We start from the raw sequence: 11448 nt of genomic DNA, 5'->3' as shown, positions 1-11448 counted from the left end.
ATGGTGAAAAATTTGTGAAACGGCGCCTGCGTCTCGTTTTTGATGCCGGCGCCCGTTTTTTTCGACGCCGGCGCCCGTTTTTGAATTTTTTCGGCGAATTTTCGCGGGCGTTTCGCGAATTTATTCGCTGGACGCGAATCGCGCAAATTCGCCACGAATTCGCGCCTGGCGAATAAATTCGCCCATCACTAGTCAACATACATGGGATGTGGTGTAACCATAAACCACAGAAAGGTTAAAGGGATACTGTCATGGGAAAACATGTTTTTTTTAAAATGCATCTGTTAATAGTGCTGCTCCAGCACAATTCTGCACTGAAATCCATTTTTAAAAAGAGCAAAATGATTTTTTTTATATTTAATTTTGAAATCTGACATGGGGCTAGACATATTGTCAGTTTCCCAGCTGCCCCCAGTCAAAGGACTTTGTTACACCATGTCCTTAGAATGAAACACCTAGAATACAGAGTAAATTGGTCATGTGTTTATAGTTAATATTCAGAAATTGTTTGCTGCAGGGATCTAATCCAAATAATGATGCTGACAGTAAAAATATAAGGCCAGCAGTGTAACAAGCTGGCACCAGGTATGGCCACTCTTATCTGGTCTTCCGACGGTCACTTGCCTGCCCACTGCTTGCCAGTGTCCTCCACTCTCTGTTTCATCTATAGTTATACCAGTGTATTAGGGGTCAGGAGTGCTAAGTGTTTCAGAGAACAAAAATGTAATATTCACTTTAATAATTGAAACAAATATCATTGTAAAATGGATGTGCCTGCTCAAATTAGTGCTGAATTGAAGGCTTTTGATAACATCACAACTCATTTATAGATTTAAATCAAGTTATTTCTTAATTGGAACAAGGGGCATGATGCCTTACAGTCTCATTGTAATGATCATTAAACAGTTGGCTGAAACATTTTCCCAGAACTGCATGTCACATATTGAACTATAAGACAAAGTGCCAAATACATAATAAGGTAGAACATATAATAAAGTTCTACTGAAACAGCTCTCAACACTCAACAAAAATATTTGGCACAGGTAGCTGTGAAGTTGTTGTGTCTTTTTCTCTGTTGTCTGTGTTGTACAGAATATCACACACAATAATAGATAATGTACAAGAGTTTAACTTATTTGCTATATGTATTGTGGTCTGACTAATCAACAGCCTGATGTTGTGCTGTTATGTTAAATAAGTGTAGGGATTAGACAACCCTTGCCCCTGTTCTGCCTGTGACATCATCAAGTACAGTTACAGGCATTGACCTGATTGACTGGAAGCCCCAGAGGACATCTGGGAAAAGAGGAGAAACCAGGAGGAACCTGGGTTTTTAGACAAATCCACAGGATGGGCCAGCAGAGGTTATAAAGGAGCCCCTGCTGCAGCATCCAGCCAAAACCAGTATGGAGGAAAGGAGTGGCGCCCCAGTGAGATCCCATCCTGTTCCCTGCCAAGCTGCTAGAGACACAAAAGGTGGTGTCATTGTGGAGAAAACAACTACCTGTATTCTCCTCCTCTCCTCTGAGAGCTCCCCGCTGAGTGACCAACCCAAGGAAGGATATTGACAAGGATAAACGTGTGGGGAACCTGTGTGAGGACTGGTCTTGTTCATGTACCTGCTATTTGGGAGCGGCTACTAAGAGGTACTTTGAGGAAGATAGCGTTACCTGGAAAAATAAGAGCTCTTTGGAAGGGACATTTGTATTGAACTGAATTGTGCCTTATATAATCCATTCTAGAGTTGTTTGAGACTTTATTATTAAAAGGAATGTGTTATTTAAACAGTCAGTGTGATATCTAATATTAAAATAGATATTTCCCCATGTGTCCCCAATGCAGGAGTGTCATCTGTATTAGATGCCCATTTTCTTTGTTCAGTTCTATATAAAGTGATTGCTTGTTACTGCAAACCGTGTGTGTTTATTTTTTTTCCTAATAGAATTTCCATGAGGTGTGCTCCTCCTCGTGCCCACTTAGTCAAGGCACAGTGCTGTAAATCTCAGTTCCCAGAATCTTTCACATATGCAAAGGAAAGTCAGGGCTACTGTATTACCACAGGAGACAGCCATTGTAAGTAAGTTTAATATTGTTCTTTGGGATTGAGCGAAAAAAGGGTTACATTAGCAATAGTTTGGGATAGTTTGGGAATAATACAAATAACCCCCCCCCACACACACACATTTAAGATAAAAGGTACAACATTTGCAAGTGCAGTAGCCGTACGTGTAACTTGTAAATGCTCCCTGCTTATTGGTTTGTAATAGTTGATTAAACCTGTGGCAAATTTGTACATTTTATTACCTTTCATTACATTACCGTTCACAGCCATTTAACACAAACTATTTTCTAAGCTCCACCTACTTTGCATATCCAAAACAGAATCCATGGTAAGAAAGATTCTAGTTTATTCTAGTATTTTTATGGAATTCTATGAGTAACCATTCACCATATGATGAGCATAATGGAACAGAAAGCTCAACATTTCCAAGAATAATGTCACTCTTAATAATAGGAAAACAATGACCATAGTTTGTGTCCCGCAGGACTACCACCAATAGAAGCTATAAAAATCGTAATTTTTTTTCAACAGACGTGTTTCCTAACTGACTGCTGAAACAATATCTGTAAGGTTATAAAATCCTGTCTGTCCACATCGTCTTGATGATACAGTCCTCTTTTAGGGGGGCCTGCTCTATGATCCGATCATTGGTGCAGGGTGCAAATTATTGAATGAGTGGGATTTTTCCCAGCAAGAGGAACTAAAATCAGGCAAAGAGCTCTTCATCATTGAAATTGCCAACTTTAAGGGTAGAAACACCTGCTCAGATTCGGGGAATCGCTTGGCGATAAATTGTCTCTTCTTCAGGGCGACTAATCTCCCGAACTGCCTCCCACCGGCTAGAATGTAAATCGCCGGTGGGATGGCACTCGGAGAGCTTAGTTTTCCGAAGTTGCCCAAAGTTTCCTAGTAAGTAGTGATGGGCGATTTCTCCCATTTCGCTTTCCCGAAAAATTTGTGAATTACCCATGAAATGGCGAAAACTTTGCGAAACACAAATTTTGATGCTGGCCTCAAAATTTTTTTGATGCCGGCTACAATTCCGACACTGGCGACAATTTTGCGAGGCAATTTTGCGAATTTATTCAACAGAAATTCGCGCCTGCCGAATAAATTCGCCCATCACTACTCATGAGGCAACTTTCAGCGACTTCAGAAAACGAAGCGCACCGATTGCCATCCTGCCATCGATTTACATTCTAGCCAGCAGTTCGAAGAGATTAGTAGCCTCGAAGAAGAGGAGATTTGTCGTTGGGCGACTGATCTCCCCGAATCTGAGTGTGTGTGTCTGCCCTAATAGCTTTAGGCTCTAGTTACAAAGCAGACAAAAAAAGAAGCAACTAGATATATTTGAAAACTTGGAGTAATGACTACTGACTATATATCCAACTGATGTGGACTTTTATATCTCTGCATTAACATCTGGCTTTGAACCCTTTATTTCCATTGAATTTAAAAGAAAGTTTTTATTATTTTTACATGAATCACTGACATTTAAAGCAAATCAATAGGCTGACTCACCAAAGTATATATAGACTATAGATGACCCTTTTTAAGAAAAGAAATGTACCTTTTAAATGTGTTCCCCCCTCCTTACACTCCCTGCTACATTTCAGGCAATCCCCATAAAGCCTTTGGGAATCAATGATGAGCAAGTGTGTTATATAGTGATTCTCAAACAAAAAGACTTGACCTCAATTAATTCCAACAGTCTGGTTATAGAGGAAGAGGGTTTTCTCATGGGGGAGTGAAGACAGTATAGTAGGTAATGGTGATGATAGCTTCTGGATTGCCTAAATGATTGATTGAATGGGGATGATTCCACTCAACTGTGAAAGTTAAAGGGATACTGCCATGGGAATTTTTTTTTTTTTCAAAACGTATCAGTTAATAGTGCTGCTCCAGCAGACTTCTGCACTGAAATCCATTTCTCAAAAGAGATTTTTTTATATTCAATTTTGAAATCTGACATGGGGCTAGACATTTTGTCAATTTGCATAGGGCGGGAAATTTAAAGTTGTATGGCCGTCTTTATTATAAATGTTGCTGCAAATGGTTTAAGTTAGGGATGCACCGAATCCACTTTTTTGGATTCGGCCGAACCCCCGAATCCTTCATGAAGGATTCGGCCGAATACCGAACCGAATCCGAACCCTAATTTGCATATGCAAATTAGGGGTGGGAAGGGGAAAACATTTTTTACTTCCTTGTTTTCTGACAAAAAGTCACGCAATTTCCCTCCCTTCCCCTAATTTGCATATGCAAATTAGGATTCGGATTCGGTTCGGCCGGGCAGAAGGATTCGGCCAAATCCGAATCCTGCTGAAAAAGGCCGAATCCCGAACCGAATCCTGGATTCGGTGCATCCCTAGTTTAAGTTAGCAGTTTATATTACACAAGTCCAGGGAACCTTAATAAAGACAAGAGAGTTAATATAATGCCCTACACATGAGCCCACTGTAAAATCAATGTTCCATATGTTATAAAATATGTTGAGAAAACAGCTTACCCAAAAAAATAAGTTAAGACTTTTGCAGCCAATCCCGCTTTAAAAAAAGGAAAAACTCACCAGCGTTTTTGGAACTTTAATGCATTTTCAGCACACAGGTGGAGTAATATATATTAGGGATGACTATGAAGATTTTCATTCATCCAGGTCATAGCATATCTAGTATAGGTCAATCTAAAAACAACTGGACTTGCTGAGTAATCAATGAAGATGTTTCACTACTCATCCGAGCAGCTTCTTCAGTTCAACTGACTGGTGTGGGAAATTCTCGGCATATAAACTCTTCCACTAATCCATTTACAATGGCACATTGTAACTCTTCAAAGAGGTGACATCTGAAGAAACTCACAGAGGTGTTGATTCTGTGTAGTTGTGATAGGATTATCCTATGTGTCATGCAACTCCTAGATACAGGTGTTACTTGTGAGAGTTGCATGAATGGATGTGTGAAGTGTTCTGAATCCGCCGGGGTACAGATGTTAGAACAGCATTGTATGTAGCAGACAGGTGGTGTCGAAGGCCCCCACCTCTGTTCAGAGATGGTCTCTCCACCTTGGCATGAATCGCCTCTTTCACGCCTCGTTCAAACCAGCGGTCTTCTTTATCCAAGATTTGGACCTTGCTATCTTCAAAGGAGTGTCCCTTGTCTTTTAAGTGTAGAACGACAGCTGAGTTTTGCCCTGTAGAGTTCTCCCTCCTGTGCTGAGCCATTCGCTTGGAGAGCAGTTGTTTTGTCTCCCCAATGTATAGATCTGTGCATTCCTCGCTACACTGGACTCCGTATACCACATTGCTTTGTTTTTCTTTTGGTGTTGGATCCTTTGGGTGTACCAGTTTTTGTCTCAGTGTGTTGCTAGGTTTGAAAAACACAGGGACATGGTGTTTGTTGAAAATCCTCCTGAGTTTCTCTGACACTCCAGCTACATATGGGATGACTATGTTTCGCCTACTATGTGTCTCCGGGCGGTTATTTCTATTGGTGTTCCTGTTGGGCTTGGTTGCTGCTGTTTTGACAAAGGCCCATTCTGGGTAGCCACACGCTTTCAAAGCTCCTCTGAGATGTTTTTGCTCTTTGTCTTTGGTCTTTGGACTCTGTATCAGTTGCCACACATTCCGCCCGGTGGTGCAGGGTTCGAATGACACCCAGTTTGTGTTCCAGTGGATGGTGAGAATCAAACAACAGATATTGATCCGTATGAGTGGGTTTCCTGTATACTTCCGTCTTCAAGTTCCCCCCCTCTTGTATACATATCAAACAGTCCAAAAAAGCAAGTTTGTTCTCGTGGACATCTTCCCTTGTGAACTTGATGTTATTGTCCACTGAGTTAATGTGTTCTGTAAAGGCCGCCACTTCATTGGATCTGATTTTAACAGAAGTATCATCCACATACCTGAAACAGTGAGTCGGTGTAGTTCCCTGGAATGTAAGTAGGGCCTTCCTTTCCACTTCCTCCATGTACAAGTTTGCTACAATGGGAGAGACTGGAGAACCCATTGCACAGCCATGTTTCTGTCTATAAAAAAGGTTCTTGTACTTGAAGTATGTGGTGTTAAGGCACAAATCTAGCAACACACAAACTTGGTTGGGACTGAGCTTCGTTCTGCTGCTGAGGGTGTTATCATGTTGCAGTCGATTTCTTACAGTCTCAATTGCCTCTGTAGTAGGTATACATCTGAACAATGAAGTGACATCATATGACACCATTGTTTCTTCTGCCTCTAGTGTAACACCGTGAATCTTGGTTACAAACTCTTTGGCATTCTGGATATGATGCACTGTATTGCCTACCAACGGGGCTAAGATGTTAGCCAAGAATTTTGCAATGCTGTATGTCACTGAATTTATGCTGCTGACAATGGGTCTTAGTGGGGCTCCTTCTTTGTGTATCTTGGGGAGTCCGTATAAGCATGGTGTGGCTTCCCTGGGATACAGACGTTGGTATAAAATTCGATCAATGGCTTTCTCCTTTTCAAGTTGTTGTAGGCAACCTATCACCTTTTTCTTGTAACCACTGGTTGGGTCTTTCCCTAAGGGTTCATATGTATTGCTATCACTGAGCAGAGTGGTTATCTTGCAGTCATAGTCAGTTGTGTTGTGCACAACTGTGCATCTCCCTTTATCTGCTGGCAGGATAGTGATGTTCGGGTCCTTACTCAGAGAGCTGAGTGCTCTCCTCTCTTCTGTAGTAAGGTTAGAGGGAGGTGTTCTGGCACTTGACAAAGCAGCTGACACTTTTAGCCGGAGTTGTTCTGCTTCTTCATTTTTCAAGTTATTATTTTTGATAGCAGACTCTGTGGCTGTGATGAGTTCAACTACTGGTATGTGCTGTGGTGGTGGTGGTCACTGCATAGTTTAACCCCTTGGCTAACACATCCTTTTCAGGCTGGGTTAGTACCCTATCTGATAGGTTCCTAACCCAAGTGTCTTTGGTGTTCTTTGGTGTCTCATCTTTCTGCCTCCAGGTTAGTTCTTCAGTCCTTTTCCAACTGCTGCTTCGTGACAGTAATGTGGTGAATTTGCTTATTTGTCGCTCCTTACTCTTAATGTGTTGGGCAATCTGTGCATGTTCAACGAACACAACCACCCTTTCCAGAGTTCCATCAGGCAGTTCTTTTGCCAGACTCCATTTTAGATGTTCGACTTTCTGCTTAAGGGCATCAATGGTAAAGTTGATCTGTCTGACTCGTTCATTTAGTAGATGTTTTTGGGCTTTTTGTAAAATCTTGTTGGCTCTGTGACTTTTTTCTGTGGAACCCAGGCGCAGGCTACAAGGGGTGAGACCCTGATGTCGGCATCTGAGATTAAAGCGTAGATGGTTTCGATAGTCTGCCACTTTTCTTGCTGTTCTTTCATATTCCCGAACCAGTTTTAGAGTATTCTCTCCAAAATGAATGGCAATATGATGAAATAACCGCCCGGAGACACATAGTAGGCGAAACATAGTCATCCCATATGTAGCTGGAGTGTCAGAGAAACTCAGGAGGATTTTCAACAAACACCATGTCCCTGTGTTTTTCAAACCTAGCAACACACTGAGACAAAAACTGGTACACCCAAAGGATCCAACACCAAAAGAAAAACAAAGCAATGTGGTATACGGAGTCCAGTGTAGCGAGGAATGCACAGATCTATACATTGGGGAGACAAAACAACTGCTCTCCAAGCGAATGGCTCAGCACAGGAGGGAGAACTCTACAGGGCAAAACGCAGCTGTCTTTCTACACTTAAAAGACAAGGGACACTCCTTTGAAGATAGCAAGGTCCAAATCTTGGATAAAGAAGACCGCTGGTTTGAACGAGGCGTGAAAGAGGCGATTCATGCCAAGGTGGAGAGACCATCTCTGAACAGAGATCGACACCACCTGTCTGCTACATACAATGCTGTACCCCGGCGGATTCAGAACACTTCACACATCCATTCATGCAACTCTCACAAGTAACACCTGTATCTAGGAGTTGCATGACACATTGGATAATCCTATCACAACTACACAGAATCAACACCTCTGTGAGTTTCTTCAGATGTCACCTCTTTGAAGAGTTACAATGTGCCATTGTAAATGGATTAGTGGAAGAGTTTATATGCCGAGAACTTCCCACACCAGTCAGTTGAACTGAAGAAGCTGCTCGGATGAGTAGTGAAACGTCTTCATTGATTACTCAGCAAGTCCAGTTGTTTTTAGATTGACCTATACTAGATATATTAGGGATGCACCGAATCCACTTTTTTGGATTCGGCCGAACCCCCGAATCCTTCACGAAGGATTCGGCCGAATACCAAACCGAATCCGAACCCTAATTTGCATATGCAAATTAGGGGTGGGAAGGGGAAAACATTTTTTACTTCCTTGTTTTCTGACAAAAAGTCACGCAATTTCCCTCCCTTCCCTAATTTGCATATGCAAATTCGGATTCGCCGAATCCGAATCCTGCTGAAAAAGGCCGAATCCCGAACCGAATCCTGGATTCGGTGCATCCCTAATATATATAGACCAATTGTAATTAATCCTTAGGTATCCTGAGTTTTTATGACTCCTTCAAAGGAGTCCTATCTTGTAATAAAATGCAAAATTAAGATAGGATGCTTTAATTAGGTGGGACACACCCTGAGAAACCATCTGGAGAGGGTCTTTTACATTTCAAAGAGGAACTGTTTGTACAGCTGTTATTGGTAAAAGGGACATCTAAAGAAATTAGCTGGTTTTCCTGTTTAACTTGTCATCAGCCAATCAGAACCATTCCCCATTTGAGTCAATGGTATAGAAACAGTATAACAATGGAGTTGGTTTTTGGCTGAAGAGGAAGGGAAGCAGATGAAGAGAGGGAGAGAAGATTTGGAAAGAAGAAGAGGAAGAGAGAGAAGGAAGGACATATAACCTGTGGTCACATTTGGAAAGATCTCTGTATAATTTGCTGTCTCTGGGCTGGATAATCTGAATAAATCGTTTCATATCTGGGAACCTTGGTTGTATCATTTTACCTGGCTGTGTTAAATAGCGGACTTTTCATCTTATACAATATACGGATACTATGATATACCTATAAAACACAACAACGGGATATAATGTATGTGACAGAAGATTGAGGAAGATCTAGCTGCTTTATAGCACTTCGCCTGGTCTGAGGTGGCGAAGGAAACTCTGGCGAAAGAGGTAACGTTCAGTAAAATCAGCATTTAAGTGAATTTGCCGAGTAACGTCCGTTCGCCAGAGCAAAAAGTTGCCTGACGATAGAGTGTAAATGACCGCTGGTGACAGTTTGTTTTGCTAGTTTTGCTGTGCCTGTTAGTAAATTTGGCGATGTCCATGCGGGTGCTCATGCTAGCAAATTGACACTAGTGTTAGCCACTTCTCTCCTTAGTAAATCTGCCCCATAGAGGTTCCAATACAACTTCAAAACAAATGACCTGAGCTATTCTGGCTTGAAATGTTGTCTATGCAACAGCAGCCTCTGTGAACACATCCTTTGACAGCTCCATATATCATCTATTTAACATTGGAAAGTCCATATGTTATTTTTAATGAGGTGTGGAACCCTTAGTACTGACTATACTTGAGGGAATCCAGTCACATTCAAGATACCATCAAAATGCAGCACCCTAATTTAATCTCTTCAGAGCTGTTCTCCACATATGTGGGCATTTCTTTGATTGTTTTGGTTGCAGAATATTATTATTCTGCAACCAAATATATATAAGGGGAGTCGGGACCTGCATTGGTAATTGGTAAGATGGTACAACCTTGGCCCCAGGGGGTGACACTTCTGGGTTCTACGTGTCACAAGCATCATGACGTCATCGTGTTTTGGCTTGAACTTTGAATATTTAAAGGGGCTTTGGGCTGGAAATCATTGCCCATTGTTAGATCTAACTTGCTTAGTATCTGGGTGTGATTTCTGTCTTGTCTTCTGTCTTTCTGATTTTTGTTTGATTCCAGTTTTTGACCCTTTCCTGCCTGACTATTCTGAACTCTACCGGTATTGACCCTCGCCTGCCTGACTATTCTTTGAACGCTGCCTGTATCTACCACTGCCTGTCTGAGCCTGCTAGAACTCTGCTTGTACCGACCCCGGCCTGCCTTGACTACGCTTTTCATCTACTCCTTGAACTTTTTCCTTCTGTTCAAAACCTTGGAAACGCATGCACCCCTTTGCTCATTCAGAACATCTGCTTTGCTCTTTACAAGTTAAGACCTGGTGGCATCTGAGTGCTCCTCCCAAGGCCAAAGGCGGCTGCTACAGGCGGAAGATTGAGCCATGACCAGGGAGCTTAGCACTTGTTCTGAATTTAGGTAGCCGTAAGTAACAATTGTGAAAAAAATTGTATCGTACAATTTTTCGGATTTAGTGCTCGAAATCTACAATTTATTATTAAAATCGACTGGAAGCTATGATTTTTCCGGAAACCCAGCACAACTCAGAAGATCTTCCAATTGTTAACAGGACATCTGCCATTTTTTACATTTTACTGTGTTGGAGTACTTTTTCATCTGACTTGTAACATCATTGTGAATCCTGAAAAAATTTAGTTTTGTTTTCTCCAAAAAAATGGTATGTTCCCCTTTAAAAGTCCGACCAGAAAAATTCAGAGCTTAAAGGGATACTGTCATGGGAAAAAATTTTTTTCCAAAATGAATCAGTTAATGGTGCTGCTCCAGCAGAATCCTGCACTGAAATCAATTTCTCAAAAGAACAAACAGATTTTTTTATATTCAATTTTGAAATCTGACATGGGGTTAGACATATTGTCAATTTCCCAGCTGCCCCAAGTCATGTGACTTGTGCTCTGATAAACTTCAATCACTCTTTACTGCTGTACTGCAAGTTGGAGTGATATCACCCCCTCCCTTTTCCCCCCAGCAGCCAAACAAAAGAACAATGGGAAGGTAACCAGATAACAGCTCCCTAACACAAGATAACAGCTGCCTGGTAGATCTAAGAACAACACTCAATAGTAAAAACCCATGTCCCACTGAGACTCCTTCAGTTACATTGAGAAGGAAAAACAGCAGCCTGCCAGAAAGCATTTATCTCCTAAAGTGCAGGCACAAGTCACATGACCAGGGGCAGCTGGGAAATTGACAAAATGTCCAGCCCCATGTCAGATTTCAAAATTGAATATACAAAAAAATCTGTTTGCTCTTTTGAGAAATGGATTCCAGTGCAGAATTCTGCTGGAGCAGCACTATTAACTGATTCATAATGAAAAAAATGTTTTTCCCCATGTCAGTATCCCTTTAATAAATAACCCCCTACATGTGTTTCAACAGAAACAGGTTTAATAATAGATTTAATAGTAATAATAGATGTAATAATAGATTTCAAGCAAGGAACATAAACATAAATAACATGTCCAAAAAAAATATAAACACTTTAATA

General features: G+C 41.3%; 1 pseudogene; it reads right to left on the bottom strand.

The window, feature by feature from the left end:
• Nucleotides 1–428: 428 nt before the first annotated feature.
• LOC121400803 lies at nt 429–7468 on the bottom strand (annotated as a pseudogene).
• Between the last annotated feature and the right edge of the window lie 3980 nt (nt 7469–11448).

Source organism: Xenopus laevis, chromosome 2S (assembly GCF_017654675.1).
Source record: "Xenopus laevis strain J_2021 chromosome 2S, Xenopus_laevis_v10.1, whole genome shotgun sequence".
Classification (NCBI taxonomy): domain Eukaryota; kingdom Metazoa; phylum Chordata; class Amphibia; order Anura; family Pipidae; genus Xenopus; species Xenopus laevis.
The sequence above is the reverse complement of the archived record's forward strand: the minus strand, read 5'-3'. Positions and strand labels throughout refer to the sequence as shown.